The following is a 7593-nucleotide window of genomic DNA, read 5'->3' as shown; positions in this document are numbered from 1 at the left end:
AAACAGCTAGATGTATTATTCACGAGTATCTCCTGTAGAAGCTACAGACCAGCTTTTCCTGGACTGCATTCAGTCAAACAGATTTCCATGTAGAAGGGCTATGGGGCTGAAAGGCTTGTGTGAAGCTTCTGTTAGCTCCACACTAAGAAACTCATGAAAGTCCCAATCCACAAAAGACTATGGAATTACTAAGTTCACGGCCTCCAGGAATTTGAAAATCATGAGTCAGGCCTCAGTCATATGTTTTATTTTCTTTTAACTACAAAGAAACCTCAGGGTCTTTATTTGCTTACTAGCTTCTGAACATTGAGTTCTTGTTCTTTAACACTCAGGCCCTCATAGCTGGGGCAAGAAATTTTCTAAATGAAAAGCCAGATTCTCTTGCAATAGCAGCCTTGTGGAAGTTGCTCTTTAGCTGCAAGTTTCAGAACTTTTTGGGGGTGAGCTAGATCCTCCTACAGTCTAACGCTACCACCTAATGTGGACCTTCTCCATATGGACTTGTATGGAATGCAGGTCATCAGCACTGATGTTAGGAACCAGCCACTGGTTTTAAAAGCTTCCTGAACTGAGCTTTCCAAAGCACGTCAGAGGGAATAGCTGTGTGAATGTCTCTGAATCACAGTTGTGAAAAAAGGGTGTTTCTTGCCTCCTGCTTGATCAGGAAGAGCCAGACCTCATGCAGTCTATGCCAGCAGCAGGGGCAAAGTGGCTGGTGAAGCACAGAGGTGCCCTCTGCTCCTGCTTTGGGATGACACGAAGCAGTTATTTTAATCCTAGGTCTGAACTGCTGCCAAGCTTTATTTAAAAATACATATATAAATATAAAGGAAGGCAAGCACGCAAGTCATGGGAAACTTCCGGGTACATTTTAGCCATGTGAATAATGCTGCATGTGTTTCCATTTATCCTTTGCTCCTCCGGTCCCCAAATATGATACTTTGGACTGATCTCTTCACTCTGCCAGAAGCGTCATGGCACGTGAGAGTGCAAGTGCCCAGGGACTGTATTTTTTTGGAGTATTGAGGTGCTGGATGAGTTGTAGCAGGGAAAATCAGGTGCTAGCACACATAGAGGACTCAAAATGTCAAATGTAGTAGTTTCCTAACACAAACCAACAGCTACATGGCTTGCGTCCTTCCCTTCAGCCTGGAGGGCAATATAAGCAAAAGAGGTTTTTCAAAATTCATCTGTTTCTCTGAAATGCTGCCCTTAAAGGTCCTTGTGGAAAACTTTGGGCTTCAAAGTGCTTTCTGGAGAAGGTACATTGCACTCATTTAGACCCGATGTTGGATCAAGTTCATGAGCCACCACAGTTGCATTTAGCCCTCCAGCGCTTCACTTGTCTTAATGTGAATCTCGCTTGCTGAGATTTTGCTTGAAAAGCTGATCTGCTGAAACCATGTCCCTGTTTGTGAGGAAGTGTTGTACCTCTAGACCAGTGTGAGCTGGGGTTCCTCCCGGGCTCACCTGGGTTTGGAGGCCAGTACCTAAGCCTTGGGATTTGCCAAAAACATCCAGCTTTGCTGACAAAGTTTTCACCTCAACAGTTAATCTCTCCTGCTGGCAACCATTACTGTTTATCCATCCAAATTGAATGTCCCTTCCTGGAGCATGTCCCTGCTAGAAGAACCTGGTTGGATGGGTCAGATGACCCTGAAAAACTGAGTTAGAGCTAAATCTCTGTATTGAAGGCTCATCAGGCTTTACCTCCAATGCGCAGCAGTCATGTTGTCAGAGACCAGGATCTGCATTTACCTTCTCTCAGAACTAAGCCCCCCAGCATTCAGCTTTAATGTTCCTCTGTGCTTAAATAGATTTAGGGTGTGAGGATCAGGAGTGCCACCTCTTTCAGGGCTGGCCTGGGTGTTGCAACTCAGGGTTTATAAAAACTCACCGTGGTGGCAGGTTGCCTGTTCTCAAATGACTGTGTGGCTTTTGGGAAGGATTAAATAAAGGTTGTGTGTGACAACAGCAGCATCACTTGGCTGTGGGGTTGTGAGCAGCTGGGCCAAGAGGAACAGGATTAGTGCCCGTGGGAAGCTTTCATCTGGAAAACCAAGCGCTGACTCAAGCAGCTGTAATGACTTTGTGCACTGACCTCTTGTTGTTGCTGACGGCAGGCATTCAACAGGCTGGAGATGCTCCTTCCGATGGGAGATGTTCCCTTCTTGCTGAGGGCAAGTGTAAGAAGAGACAGAGATAGGACAAGGAGTGGAAAAAGAATGGATGCTCTGTTAGCCTTTCCTCCAGTGCTAAAAAGGTTAAAACAAAGTTACGTGAGCTTCATGAGTACTCAGGAGATTCAGGGAGGGCACGTCATCTGGGATAATACCTTTCCTAGCTCTCAGGTGTAGTGGAGGTTGAACTCTTCTATATCCATGGGTTTGGAGCTGCTGTAGTCGGGCAGCAGACCGAGTTGCTGGTTGTTGAGTCTTAAAAGTGTTCTGTCTTTCTTTCATCTCCTCTGTTCACGTGCTTGGATGCTTCACAAGTGCCTTAAGGCCCTTTGAGGTGAGCAGGGACACTTACACTGTTTGAGTTCTCTCCAGTGTAGTTACACTTGATTTCAAAGGTGGAGTTTGGGTTTTGTTTTCTACTTCTGGAGGGGTTTCGTCCTCAGTAAAGGAGCTAAGTTTCTCATTTCTTTAAGAAGACAGCTTCTTCAAGGTGACAATTATGCAGATAGTTTCAGAGTTGTGAGGTTCCTTGTTCACTTCTAATGGTTTATCTGGCCAATGTATGACCTGTAGTGCTTGAGATCCCCTGCTCAAGCATCAAAAGGAGTCACTTTCATGCAACTCATCATCAGCGTGGGATTTGGAGACAAGTGAGGCCTGGTGCCACTTCCCTCTGTACAATCACAGTTTGTTACTCAGTTTGTGATGGTCAACAAGCAATACTGCTTTTATTCTGCCTTTTTAAAGGTCTGCATACCTTGTGTGAAAAGTGTTCTGTGCACATGTATTTTTATTTTCTCTGATCAGCCACTTTCTGGCCTTCACCTTTAAAGGGCTGTAAAATGAACCCATGTTTACAAGAGTGCTGAGCCGATACAGAGACACCTGGGTTTTGTTACCTTCCTATTTTAGGGACCTTTGGCAAGTTGCTTAGTTTCCTTTGACCTTCCTGTCTTCCTTGGCTTAAACACTTGGTGAACTCAAAAAAAAAAAAAAAAAAGTGCTGCAAGAGACCCAATTGTGTTGTAAATTATGAATGAAAAATGGGAATTACTTTAGTGGTAGTAGATGATTAGCATAGTGGGAATGTCTCCTGGAAATTTAATGGCAGATATCAAATGTAAAGTATAGTTAAAATGTACATAAAATTGGCTTTTCTATTCTTGCAGAAGTTTTAAGTGACTCCTAAAGCTAATGAATGCATATTGGGGGGCATAGAGACTTGCCTGGAATATCTTTAAATATTCTTGGTGATTGTGCATGTTCATGAGGCATGAAATCCTGAATCAAATATTTTCTAGTGATAAACAGCACGTTTGTCTTGGTGACCGAAGCAACCATGTAATTCTCCTGCTAAAGATAAATCTAGAGTAGGGCAAAACGGTGATATCATACTCCAGTTAGGGACCTGTATAACGGGCTGAGAAGGGCAGAGGACAGCCTGTTCTGCCAAGCAGGACTTGCTGTATCTCTGCTCTTGGACAGGGCTTGCATAGCCTAGTGACACGGATTATAAATGGTAAACAAGCCTCCAAATTCACAGGGTGCAAGCTTGGGTATCCCTTAAGAAGTTCTTTCAGGCTAGGAAGCACTATGTTTCAGGCTGGAGCACCTCCCATCCAAGGAAAGGCTGAGAGAGTTGGGGTTGTTCAGCCTGGAGAAGAGAAGGCTCACAGGAGACCTTAGAGCGACCTTCCAGTACCTGAAGGGGCTACAAGAAGGCTAGAGAGGGACTGTTTACAAAGGCTTGGAGTGATAGGACGAGGGGCAATGGGGATAAACTGGAGAAGGGCAGGCTTAGACTAGACAGAAGGAGGAATTTCTTTACTATGAGGGTGGTGAGGCCCTGGCCCAGGTTGCCCAGGGAAGCTGTGGCTGCCCCATCCCTGAAGGTGTTCAAGGCCAGGTTGGATGGGCCTTGGGCAGCCTGATCCAGTGGGAGGTGTCCCTGCCCATGGCAGTGGGGTTGGAACTGGGTGATCTTTAGGGTCCATTGCAACCCAAACTATTCTATAATTCTATGTTTAATGTGTAATTGTGTCCTGTGAGCCATTGTAGCTCACCTCTTCTTGCAGGACACTGAGCCATCCTGGGGGCAAGGACTGCTAGTCCTGCTGCAGTCTGTCTGGAGCTATCATTTAAGGGAAAAATTAGCAAGGGCTTTCAGATCCAGTGGCAAAAACAACTGTTTCCAGTGTTTGTTCTGAGCAAAGGTAGGAGGACACCATCGAATGCTGAGTATTCATTACTGGACCTTTGCTTTGCTGGTGCAGAGTTTAGAGATGCCTGAGAACAGGCTCAGCTTTATTTCTACATTTTGGGCACAAATTGTTTCAGAAAGAGCTCAGCCCCGTGCTTGTGTAATGAAACACTGTGCTGCCCTCGTTTGGTGTGAGAACCTTACTGGATGTCCCAGTTGCACAGCCCGAGCAGCTGTGCCTTCCTGAAGGGACTGCAAAACACAAACTGCTTGCTGCCTCGGTCTCCAAACTTTGGGCTGCAGAGACGGCTGTTATTACTGACAGTGCCAATTAGGCTTCCAAATAAATTATCCTGTATGGATGGTGAACAGCGCCACTAGTTACTAATATATGGCAAGCTGTATGGATGTCAATATAGGCTTTAAAGAGCCATTTGAGGTAGGTGTTTTATTCCTGGTGGAGCTGTTTCCCCCATGGACGCTTGGTGTAAAGCCTCTGTTTGCTCAGAGATTCCCAGTGAGATTTTTAATGTCAATATTTAATAGGGACATGGAAGGTGCATTTGATGTATGCATGACGAGGTGCTCGATTTGTGATACTCTCTAAGGAATCGAACAATTATTTCCTACCCGTAGCCAAACAAAACATCAGAGCAACACAATACTAAAATCTTGATGTGACCCCACTTCATAACAGACCCTAAAAGCCATCCACCTTTTCACAGACCAGTAGTCACAACTCTTGCATTATTTTATTCTAACTTACCTATACCTGCCTTGCCATCTCTTACTTTGCATGCAAGCTAAAGCAATAAATGAAAGGTGTATTAACAGAAAATCATCATGTGGGGATTTAGTTAAAGAACGTTTTCAATATTCAGCTAAAAAGAGCAAATGGGTTGGAAAATCATCTGAAAACTGGATGGTTTTACCTTTACTGGCATCAGTCAGCTCTTGAGTCAATAAATCAAACTCTCGCCAGCTAAGTATCTCATCGGGAGTGTCAGTAGCTAAGGTGCGAGGCTGTTCTTTGTCAGAGGCTTGATTTATATGTGTGGTGGGATTGAACTGATGACTTTGTACTCGTTAGGCACCAGAAGTCCCCTTCGGACAGTCAGATCCATCTGTTTTCCCATCTCTGCTGTGGTTTCCGTACTTGGTTATGTTACTTACCCTTGAGAACATTTCCTCTGAGTATTGTTCATAAATATTTCCAAGAAATCAACAAACTTTTGTTTGGCTTCTGTCTTTTCTTTTCTTGGTCTTTTTTTTTTTTTTTCTGGATAGTCTTCTAGCAGGGAACGTTCCTGCTCTTGGTCCTTTCAGCAGATTGAGAGGGAGGGGGTTATTGTTTCTGGGTCTGGGTAGTTTGCTTGGATGGCTATTGACTTTGTTGTTGTTGTCTTTCCCCTCCATTTTTGGCAGTCTTGGGAAATGGGTGGTTCTCTATTTTGTTGTCGGGGTTTTTTGACTGTTTGTGGATTATTTATACAGACAGGCTTTTGCAGGGGTGAGGTTTTCTTTGGGGTTTGCTGTTTGTTTGTAGGATTTGTTATCTCTCGGGCTTTTTTTTTTTTTTATCGGCTTTAGTTATTCTGAAGTTCAGCTTGCTCTTGGTAGCTTCCAAGCGGCTTGTGTGGCTGGTAGCTTCTGTAGTCTGATTTACAACCTAGAAGTGTTTTGCCTTTCAGTCCCAGGCTGCCCACTGCTAAGGGAGAATGGGGCTCAGACTTGCTTTCGTTCTTGAGAAACTCATGGACTGAGTCTATATTTCTGGGCAATGGAAGAAGGTGGTGGTGACTGGCACTTACAAAAGCTTTATTTTGCTTAACCAACCTGATTGCCTTCTGAGAAGAGGTGACCGAATCTGTGGGTGAGGGAAAGCAGTGGATGTCGCTTACCTTGACTTTAGCCAAGCTTTCAGTGCAGTCTCCCTGAGCTTTCTTTTATCCAAGTTGGAATGTTATGATCTGAACGAGTAGACTCTTAAATGTGTGAGAAAACTGGCTGGATCATTGGATCAAAGCACAGTGGTTACTACTGGAAGGCTGGTTACAGGTAGGGTTGCATAGGAATCCCTCTTAGGACCTGTCCTGCTCCTGCTTTGGGAAGGAGGTTGGCTAGAGACCTCGTGAGGTCCCTTTTGACCTGAATACTCATGTTATTCAAACAAGCCTAATTGGATTTCAGCTGAGGGGATGGAGATAGACTTTGATTGAGTAGCTGGCTTTGTCATTGTGAGGGGGGCCGTGGTGTTGGAAGATGTGCTGATGGACCTCATTGCTCTCTACAACTATCTAAAAGGAAGTTGTGGAGAGGAGGGTGCTGGCCTCTTCTCCCAAGTGACAGGGGACAGGACAAGAGGGAATGGCCTCAAGCTCCACCAGGGGAGGTTCAGGCTGAACATTAAGAAAAAATTTTTCACAGAAAGGGTCATTGGGCACTGGAACAGGCTGCCCAGGGAGGTGGTTGAGTCACCTTCCCTGGAGGTGTTTAATGCACGGGCGGACAAGGCGCTGAGGGACATGGTTTAGTGTTTGATAGGAATGGTTGGATTCAATGATTCAGTGGGTCTCTTCCAACCTGGTGATTCTGATTCTATTAACTTGGACCAAAGTGGAGCTTGAAAATAAATCTATCAAGGATTGAAAAGAAGAGGCTATGGGCTCACATGGGTCAGGATGTCAAGCACTGTTCGTGCCTTGCAAGCTGGGATCCTTTCCTCACCCATGCTGGGATCTCCCAGTTTAGAGACATTGACTTTTCATTTCCCTGGTGTTTATCAAGTCCTTATTCTGCTCCCCTAAAATACGTGTTAAAAAAAGTAAAAATAAGCGGGCAGTTACTTCAATACCTCCACAAATAGATGAAGAAATTGTATAAGCTGATTTGGCTCCTCTCTCCTTAAAGGGAAATAGTCCATGGTATAAATATGGAATTAAAAATAGTAGCAATTAGAGAGTCTCAAACAGTAAACTAGGAGTTTGCTGTGAGGTAGAGCTGGTTTCCCTTTTGTCTGTGCTTCTAATTTGAAACTTTTGCATCGGGATCTAATCTTAATGGTTGATGTTCAGCTTCTGGTTTTGTCATGCAAGTGAAATGCCGTGGGCCAGACTCTGGTATAAACTCAAATCTGCTTCAGACCTTTGCTGTATTTCTGTGGTTTATGTCTGTAAACTCTTTACACACGCAGCAGTGAATGCTTTTGCATTA

This window comes from Phaenicophaeus curvirostris, chromosome 8, assembly GCF_032191515.1.
Source record: "Phaenicophaeus curvirostris isolate KB17595 chromosome 8, BPBGC_Pcur_1.0, whole genome shotgun sequence".
Classification (NCBI taxonomy): domain Eukaryota; kingdom Metazoa; phylum Chordata; class Aves; order Cuculiformes; family Cuculidae; genus Phaenicophaeus; species Phaenicophaeus curvirostris.
Note: the sequence above shows the minus strand (reverse complement) of the source record.